General features: G+C 35.1%; 1 non-coding gene across 1 annotated transcript; it reads left to right on the plus strand.

Annotated features, from left to right (window-relative positions):
* The first annotated feature begins 2,190 nt into the window (after window positions 1–2,190).
* Window positions 2,191–2,352, plus strand: LOC148954029 (U1 spliceosomal RNA). Its single transcript, XR_016141602.1, has one exon. It is a non-coding gene; the product is annotated as a U1 spliceosomal RNA (small nuclear RNA).
* The last annotated feature ends 7,378 nt before the right edge of the window (window positions 2,353–9,730 follow it).

Genomic DNA, 9,730 nt, shown 5'->3' on the forward strand with positions numbered 1-9,730 from the left:
CATTTGCATCGGGTGCTGCAGGAAGTGTGTTTCTCAAAATGTAATTAGATGGGGCCAGCTGTAACTTTATGTCAATCGTGACATTGGGGGGTAGCCATTGGGATATATTGAATATCTCATGATTTAATTTTCCAACCAGATGATACTCTTGGGTCACTGCGGTCAGTCAACTCACCATCAATATCAACACCTGATCAATATTCATAGCCCAATGATTGTCGTCTCAACTCCTTATATGCCTTTGGTGTCATCATCATAAATTGTATGTAGCTTGCATAGTTGGACAAATTATTACATGTGCTCACCAATGTCCCATTGACAAATACAGTACTTTGTTTGAATAGGTTTTGTATAATACAGTTCTCGTAGGAGAGACCATTGGCAACAGTTGGAGTTGTATTATCTGACTTTTTTTTCAGTGCAAAATTTAAATCAATAAATGTTGATGATATATCAATGGATTAGTCTTTATTGGAAAATATTTGAAAGTGTATATTTTCCGAGAGGGGTTGTTGGGGATGAAATTGTTCATAGTAGCCATACTTGACACTGACATCAACATTTTCAGCATTGAATAGATTCAATGAGGAACTGATTGATGGATATGATTCCTTGTGGGGGAGATAAGTCATCTTAAGAGAAGAAATCCTTCTTTGATCTAACAATCTTTTTCTTTTCCTTCTTCTGCTTATTGGTCTTCCTTGTTTTCTTCCTCAAAGTCCTTGTTGATGTCCTTCGCTTCCCGCCTGGGTGGAGACTGATGAGTGAATGACATGCACGCATCCTTTTCAATCGCTCCCCATTTTTTCGAGATTTTAATTGCTCACCGACGGCTCTTGCTGAACATCTAATATTTTCCTTAACACTCTCCTTTAAATTCTTGCTCGACCCCCAGTCCTGTAGTGTGGAGGCAGCAAAATTTTATGCAGCAGGCACAAGATATCTTCTGGCAAGGGGTAGTGCAGAACAAAATAGCCTAGCAAACCAGCTACCAAGACCATAACCAGACATTGTAGTACGACCCTTGAAGTAGTCTAATCCATTGCCTATTTGACCTGGACTCAAAGCACCAACATAGCAATCGATATTGGGGCAGACAAATGGAATTCTTCTATTGTTCATTTTAGGTGATTGTGCTATCGTCAACAATGGGTCGAAAATGACACGTAATCACTGCTAAGCCTTTTGCTATTGCTAGAGGATCACCCAATTCACTTCTTAGTGTTAACTGACAGAGTTCCAAATACGAAGTGTTTACAGGAACATACTGAAGATGCTTTATATTATAATGATGAACAAGTTCATGAGTTGTTTTTCGTTCAAGAACACGTAGGAGAGTGACATTTGAATTACCGACTCTCGATGTTTCCAAAAGATATGCATAGAGAAAAGAGAAAGAGTCCGAGGTAAAACCAGGCGGATAATCAAGCACTAAAATTTTGAACCATTCCGTGAACGTTGCCAGAATTTTTCCCATTGATCGTATTCAGTTTAAAGCCAAGAACATCTCTCAGGCTATCATTGAGAACCATTATTGCAGTGTCAACAGGTGAGGTAATGTAAATCCTATCGTGTTTCAATGAATAATTAAAATGGAATTTACCATTCCGACGATATGAAATTTTTTTATTAATTGTACGACAAAAATCTGTCATATTATCGTATTCAATATATTTCAATTTGGCATGTGGATATTTGCTAGATTTAAGTGCTTCAACCCATTCATAGTCGACAAAGAGTGTCCAATCGAATGGTATAACTTTTATATCATACAAACGATCCTTTCTCAGGATGTCATAGGTAGTTTTGAGAATACAGTCGACAAGAACTACTTCATACGCACCGTCAAATTTGATGGCGGGGGAGAGTTTTGTCCAAAAATCACTTGTCGTATTCAAGTCATTGTAGAGAGGATCGGAAACATTGGACATAAATGTTACATAAAAATCATTGAGCATTGTCAATATCTTCAACATCAATCCAAGAATCAAAATCAGAGTTGTATCCTAGCCACCGAACAAGTAACTGTTTCATACGCCTGCGAGTGCGAGTCTTTAATATCATTTCAATTTGATAGATTTCACTAGTATTTTTAACTTGTTGTAGTTCATAGTCATAAAATCCACCTAGAATCTCTTCATCTTTGGTATCGCGTAAACGATACGTTATGGGTTTAGATTTTAATTAAACTTTATTATCTGGCTAAGGAGCTGCCTTCATCATAAAAGAGGCCCTCCCAGGGTGAGGCCTTTCCATTGCACTTGTGATTGGCTGACCCCTGTGATTACCCTAACTTGATGTAACTCGACAACGTAATTTTGGAAGTTGGTGACTTCCTTCGAATGGTTCCCTGTCCGATCTTTGAAATATTTTGTCCTTCGGGCCTATTATAATTGTCACATACTTATAAATTGTAAGCAAAAGCCATATTATGATATATTCCTGACGGATTGTGTTTTTGAAAATACTCTGTAATTATTTTTTACTGATTTTTAAATTGAACTAGGAATCGAATCAAATTGCTGAAATTTAGATAAAGTCACAAAGGCTAGTCTTAAAAAGTGAAATGCCCTTGGTCCCCACCAATCCTATACCCTAAAGTAAAACTTTGATTTTTGAAAGTAAAACTTTGATTTCTGCAGTGATAATTTGACTATTTATCTGTACAGCACCAGAAGACCCAGTTCCAAGGTTTTGCGCTATTTTTTCTGCAACACGTTTTTCTATATCTGCCACTAGCTTAGTCTTAGTTATCGTAACTTATTCCTGGGTCGCAGCTAACTGTTGAAAAAGTCCAGAAATAGACAAACTAGAAGAATTTTCAGTCGTCCCTGTTCTTGCAAACTTTTTGTATATATTGGGGAAAGTCGCTACTTCTGTGAATGCTTGTCCTACCCTTTTAGTTTTCGATTTCTTTGCTTCATTAATATTCTCTGCATAAGAAACTAAGCAATCTTCACTAACTGTCTGCTTATCATGAGTACCGTAACAGAATACTAGATAACTCAGTCCATTTCTAGTGGAATTTCTTCCAAGTATTCAAACTGGCCAAAGGGGGTAGTTAATAAACTTTGCTAAGGCAAGATCTCCGATAGTAAACATCTCTTGTTTAGTTAAACAGTCTATCAAGAAGCACATCGGTAAAAAAAAGAGATATACCGGTCTTAATTGTGAACTTTTATAACTGCTGAAGGTCACTGTATTAATTAAGTTCTTGCAAGTGAAATAATAAGTCCAAAAACAGGTGTTTACACTCTGAAGACTGACAATGGAAATTTAATGTCCCGAGAGAATTCGAAATAGTCAGCAAAACGATCATCCGCTTATGAAAATAAATCCAAAATGAAAATCCACAGGGAACTTTCACAGCTTGAGCAGGGTTATATCCGAAAAATTTTTGGTGTTAACACCACGAAGTCTGAATCAATACCCTAAAGTAAAACTTTGATTTTTGACCCACACTTTAAAACTTTGACCCATCATGCTCAAGTACGTCCACAACCGCAGTGCCTAAATTACCGATATGGGAAGGATAATAAATAAGCTCTTTCTTTTCAAAGGAGTTGGTTGAAGCGTTTAATTTTAAAAGTTTCATTATATCAAGCGAGAGAATTCAATCTTGAAGCTATTAGAAATAATAGCTTCTGTAGCGTAGATAGTGAGGGGTTAAGGGGTAGGTAGTCCAAGAAGTTCGTTCTTGTTAATGAGTCTATAATGTATGTGTGTACTTAATTTGATAAAAAATTAGCCAATTTTTTTTTAAAAAAATTTCAAAGGTAGCCAAAAAAATAACAAACCCGCCGATAAATTGACACTGCGCCGCCGAAAATATGTTGGCCGATACTTTCTCCGTTCCATATTAGACAAGCTACACTTTCGAATCAGTCACTGGCATGGTCAGCTGTTGGCACATGATCATTTACTCCGGAGGTCTGGGTTATGTTCAGCTCCACACAGTAGAAGGGCCAATGCTCCTGAGACAAAGTCTGATATTTCCCTTTCAATTCCAAAAATAATATAAATTTGGAAAGGTGAAAAAAATATGAAGAACAACTCATATTCGAAATAAAAATGTTATAATAGTGAAAAAAAAATATTAAAAACTTACGATTAAAAAAATTAACAATTTAAAAACTTACAAGAAATGAGTAAATAAATTTTAGTCTGGTAACCTCCACCAGCTTCTTCGTCTGGTTTTAGATTGGTCTGAATATTACCACTATATTCATCAAATGTCCAGAAGAAGCCACAGTCCAGAAAGAGCCCTAATGAAGCCACAAAGACCAGATGCGACACAAGTCAAGTAAGTCACACTGTATTACTGCCAATTTTGTTTACATAAAATCTACCTGGTCCTGTCCACATGACTTGTAAGCTACAAGACTATGACGAAAGCCAAATCCTGGTTACGGCCTCGCTTGTAAGCTAAAAGTATATCATAAAAAAATATTGAAATCATTACTAGGGATCATGAATCGGCTTTTTTTTTACAATTTATTATTATTATTATATAGAACATACCGACATGAATAACGCTTAAATAAAATCGTTTATAGGACCGCCTATTCAAAAATAATGCACATATTTTATTAATTATTTTAATATTAAGACCCCTACGAGCCCAAGTACAAAAAAAAATATCCTGAGCAGAATAATCAATGATTTTTCAGGCAAAATGAAAAAAATTTAGGTATGTAATTAGTACTATTTGTTCTTCTCCTTTTATTCCATGTCCGATTGTAGTTGCTTTTAAGTCTTGCAACGATATTATTAAATGACATTATTGATATATCTTCTTATTATAAAAGAGGATAATGGTGAAATTGAAATAACGGTATAATTACAATCACACTTGAAAATTTGTCGTGGTAGCCTCCATTTCCAATTTTGACCTCCATACTGTTTTTAGTCTTCATTCGTGTTTTTAAACATAACTAGTGTTACACAGCCCCAATAAAAGTTCCAATAATTTCCCCCAGGGCTACTCAAAACTATAACAAAATTTATACTTTAATGACAAAATACGAATTTTTAACTATAATAAAAAGAAAATTATTAAAACTTTAAGGACTAAATATCAAGCCATGAACATTAAACTGACACTGCTCAGTTACTAGTATTTTTTTCAGTAAATTATCAATTATGTTCTGGTCTTGAGTAGGACTGTGTGCTATCAGCACTGCTTATGTTAATTTCTGCTCTTTTAAATAAAGGCCAGAAATATTTTTCTGCAACAAAATGAAGTTATCATCCTGCAACATCCCTATTTAGAATTCGTCTAAACACTTCTGTTTCCTCTGCATCGTCAGTAGCCTTTTCAACCCTTAATTTCCGTTTCAAGTACTTCAGTTATAGATCTTATTAAATTTCAAGTGTTTCATTCTTTTTCTGTTTTCTTGTCACGAAATCACAGGAAATAACTGTCTATACTGCTTGAAACGTAAATTAGGATATTTTTCACCGATATGGTTGCAGTAAAGATAGTTGCAGTTTCCCACTAAAAAAAAGAGAAAATTCTCATTTGATCTTCGCTTCACCAGAACAAGAGACAGTGTTATCTATATTTCTTAGAAAACTTAAAAATTAAATATTTGATTATTTTTTGCCAGTCTCCAGTTTTAAAACAAGTTTCAATAACTAAGTTTTTGATCACCGTTCAGTGAAGCAGAAATATTCTCAGAAATGAAGAGTGAGATAATATTTCATTCATAATCAATACATTTGCAATAATATACTGTACTAGTACCCCCAAAGGTTCCGCGGCTTGTAAGTCGGTGCTTCAACACGTAGAACACCAACCTAGACAACGACCCTATTATTAGTTACTTAATATCTAGTGCATATTTTTTCGTTTTTTTTTTAATTGTTATTGCCCCCCCCCCTCCAGGAAAAAAACTAATAACAAGTCCTGGCGACGGCCGGGGGTAATTCCGGTTTTTTAATTTTGTTATTTATTTTATTATATTTTAGTTTTAAAGTAAAAAAATACTCTTAACTCCCAGAATCAGCAGAAATTATTTAAAATAAGAGAGAGGCTATCCCTTCCACATCTTCAACTCACGGTTTCAGAAAAATCAGAGGGTGCACCATACATTGGAAAAGGAGTCCTTATTTTATCGGTCGAAATTTATTAGAGTAATGTAATACAAATATCAACACTATTCCATCTGTGTGTGTAGTATGTATTGCCTAGAGAAACCAAGAAGCACATACTAATAAATAATTTAGTCAGTAACAAAACTAAGAATGAATCTGATACCACACACAGAATGTATTTCTCTGAAAACTACTGGCCAATTCCTGCTTGAGAAAATTTGAAACTGCAAACTTACATTTTTAGAAGTTAATTCAAGCTGTAATTTCAACTATAAGATGTGCATGCCACAAGGATAAAAATAAAGTTCCTCCACTTACCGTTTGAGAGCCCCCCTTACCCCTTATAGAAATCTTATTTAGCCATTTTATTAAAGGTAGTCACAATGTCTAATAGCTATGTCTCCGGGGATGCAATGCCCCCACATCCTCCTGGGGCAAGGACTATACACTGTACCATTTTGCCATTTTTACCTCCAGGATTTATCAATGAGAATGGTGGAAATGTTTTGTCCTGAGTGTTTTCAACAAGGCTCTGGTTATTTTAGAACAATCGTGAAGGGCGTATTAAGCTAAATCAAAAGAAACTATATGTGTCAAAGTTATAAAAAAGGTGTATCTGTGAACATGTAAGGGTATAAACTTCTAAACTTTCAGAGCCACTACTAATACTACTATTGCAGATTCAAATGTAACTGGTTGCGACTAACATATAGTTGCGACTAACACAGTGCTTGGAGGACAAAGTGCCTCCATTATCCTTTTTAACCCTATACTGACAAATACATTAAAATTTTTTGAAAAAAATAATAAAGTCTACCCCTGTTAACGTTTGGTATTCGAATAGATAAAAATTGATTTAATTACATTTTTTTTTCTGTTTTTTTTTCTTTTAACAAGTATACATCATTATACCTCATGTGTTTAAAATACAAAATTAGACTTTTAGATAAACTAAAATAAGGAATTTTTAATTTTTTAACAATGCCTTTAAGCAGTTTTTTTTTGGCCATAAGGCACAAAGTTATGTTACCCTTTTTGCACTCGAAGGTTATATAACCTGACTTGCACTCTTTACAACAGCTCTGTTTCTCAGATTTTCTTGGCCAGTGATTGACTATAGATGATTGAGCAGATATTGCTGGCCTAATTCTGTTGCGGCTTGGACTTGGACTAGCTCCTGCGTCTGCAGAAGGTCTCCAATGTTTGTGTTACGGCATCACACGAGCTGCCACATACAACCCTGCATCTACTTCAGACCAAAAAGCTCGCAAAATCATCTGTTCGTCTGTTCTTGAGTTCAAAAGTCTAACGTCTGGTCGGAAAAGCAGCCAGCTGTCACTGATGTCCTAATCAACAAACCATATGACGATTCTCATATACAATTTCCCCCTACGAACATGGGTTTTCAAAATTATCTGCCCGCATATCTGCTAAGTTCTTTCTGAAGAGGGGGGGGTAAAACACAGTACCCCTCACTCAGCCCTGTAAATTTTTGTAGAACACGTAAAAACCTAACAAATATATATATATATATATATATATATACACAAATTTTCAATGTGTTTTTTTTTAAATATAGTTCTTAAGTTTTGAAATAAATGCCAGAAATATTTTTTTACAACAAAAAGGAAGCTATGATCCTGCAGCACTCTTAGCACTCATTCGTGTTTAAGGGGATCGTAGCGCCTCTATCATTTAGTTCAGGAATGGTATACTAGACATGTTATACTATTAAAATCAAAGAAAATTTAAATAAACAAAAACAAGTTATTTCATATAAAAGCAAAGAGCGAAATTGAGATTTAAGCTAACAGAAATTAATCCATATATGAACGGGCTTCAATTTTAAAACTCCTATCCTTTACTTTAAAGATTGACTTTTTGTCAATGACGGGGCAGAGCGTATAATAAATAAAAGGATGATTAGAATTATCATTCCTAGCAGCAGACCTGGTCGTAGAAACTTTAGGGGTGGTCATAGCAACAAGAGCACTAGTAATAGCAGTGTAGTCTTTGCATATGCTTTTTTGGCTTACTTCAACACATTTAGTCCTCATGCCTGGATATTTTTAAATTAACACTTTAGGCTGTTTCTGATGAATTGCAGTCATTGCTGATCCGTCTGTTTGATAACATCCTTGTACTTTTTGTGTTTTGATTTAACCCAACATGCCCCCCAAGGCCCCAACAGGCCCTTAAAATTTTACTTTAATACCATTAGCCTTAATGGTATTAGTACTAATAGTTGTGGTAGTAGTACTAGTACTACTACTGCTAGCTTGATTATTATACACATGTTGCAATTTTATTAGTTCAACTTACTAAAAGCTTAAACTTAATACTCTAAGCCGTTCTTAAGATACTGCTGATGTGCCCTTTTGACAGCCTGTATACACATACTCAATTTCAATTTTATTTTAACCCGTCAATGTTTTTGACTATTTTTCCTTAATACATGTAGGCTTAATAGAAGTATTACTAGCAGAAGAATAAGAACAAGAAGTATGTAAATATTATCTTTTAGTTGGTTCAACATCCACCCCAATATGCCCTAACAATTTTGAATCAATGGTCTTAAATATTTCTGGGGTAATGTTTTACACATTTAAAACCTGCATCGAGGTAAATGGTTTTGATTTAGTTCTAGATTGTCTTCAAAATTCCCTGAAAGTCGTACAAACAGTATTTGTTACAGTAGTAACGACTATCTTGGCGTTGGTATTAGCAGAACCAGTTGTAGTAGTACCAGTATGGACATAACACCTTTGGTTAGTTTAACATCCTCCTGTACATGCCTTGACATTTTCAACTTAATACAATAGACAGTTCTTAGAATATTTCTAATCTGACATTTTGACAACCTGCACACAGGAATTAAGTTTTGATTTAGTTCAACATCTCCCTAGACATTCCCTGAAAGCTTAACTGTGATACTCTTTGTCTCAGTAGAAATAGTAGTAGTAATAGCAAAAGTAGTAGCAGTAGGTAAAGTGTGTCTTTTGAGTTGTTGACTCTCAACAAGCTTGAAAGTTTTTAATTTTTTACTTTAACTCCTTCCTCTGAAATTGATATTAAATCATATTTGGTGAACGGAATGCAAAAACGGGTTTTAATTTAACTGAAACTTCTCCTAAGTGTTCCCTGAAAATTTCACTTTAATACCATTAGTCTCAATAATAACAGGAATAGCAGTAGCATTAGTAGCATTAGGACAATTACTCTTAACCACTCCGTGCGTAAAATTGAGACGGAAAAGAGAAAACAAGACATAAAAAAAAACTTTGTATGAGAATTCTGGCAAATTCGCCCAGTGCATAATTTCCCCTGAAAATTTCACTCCCTGGAAAATTTCTTCCCCATGGAAAATTTACCCGCGGAAAACCTCCCAGCAGAAAATTTGTACCCCCCCCACCCTATAATTTAGGCATCAATCAAAGTACCATCCAATCGGTCCACACACTCGTAAGATTTATAACCTAAAGTTCTCGCCCCGTGAACGGTAGGGGGGGTGGGATCGTATACCTGACCCCATGTTTATCGGGCCTGTTAAACAAGATGAACCAAATACCTGTCTCAAAATGATGACCGGCCAATGTCATCTGACTCCTGATTTTAATAACTGCATTCCTCGTAG

The sequence above is a fragment of the Artemia sp. Qi Xiang Cuo genome, chromosome 3 (assembly GCF_049724085.1).
Source record: "Artemia sp. Qi Xiang Cuo chromosome 3, ASM4972408v1, whole genome shotgun sequence".
NCBI classification, from domain to species: domain Eukaryota; kingdom Metazoa; phylum Arthropoda; class Branchiopoda; order Anostraca; family Artemiidae; genus Artemia; species Artemia sp. Qi Xiang Cuo.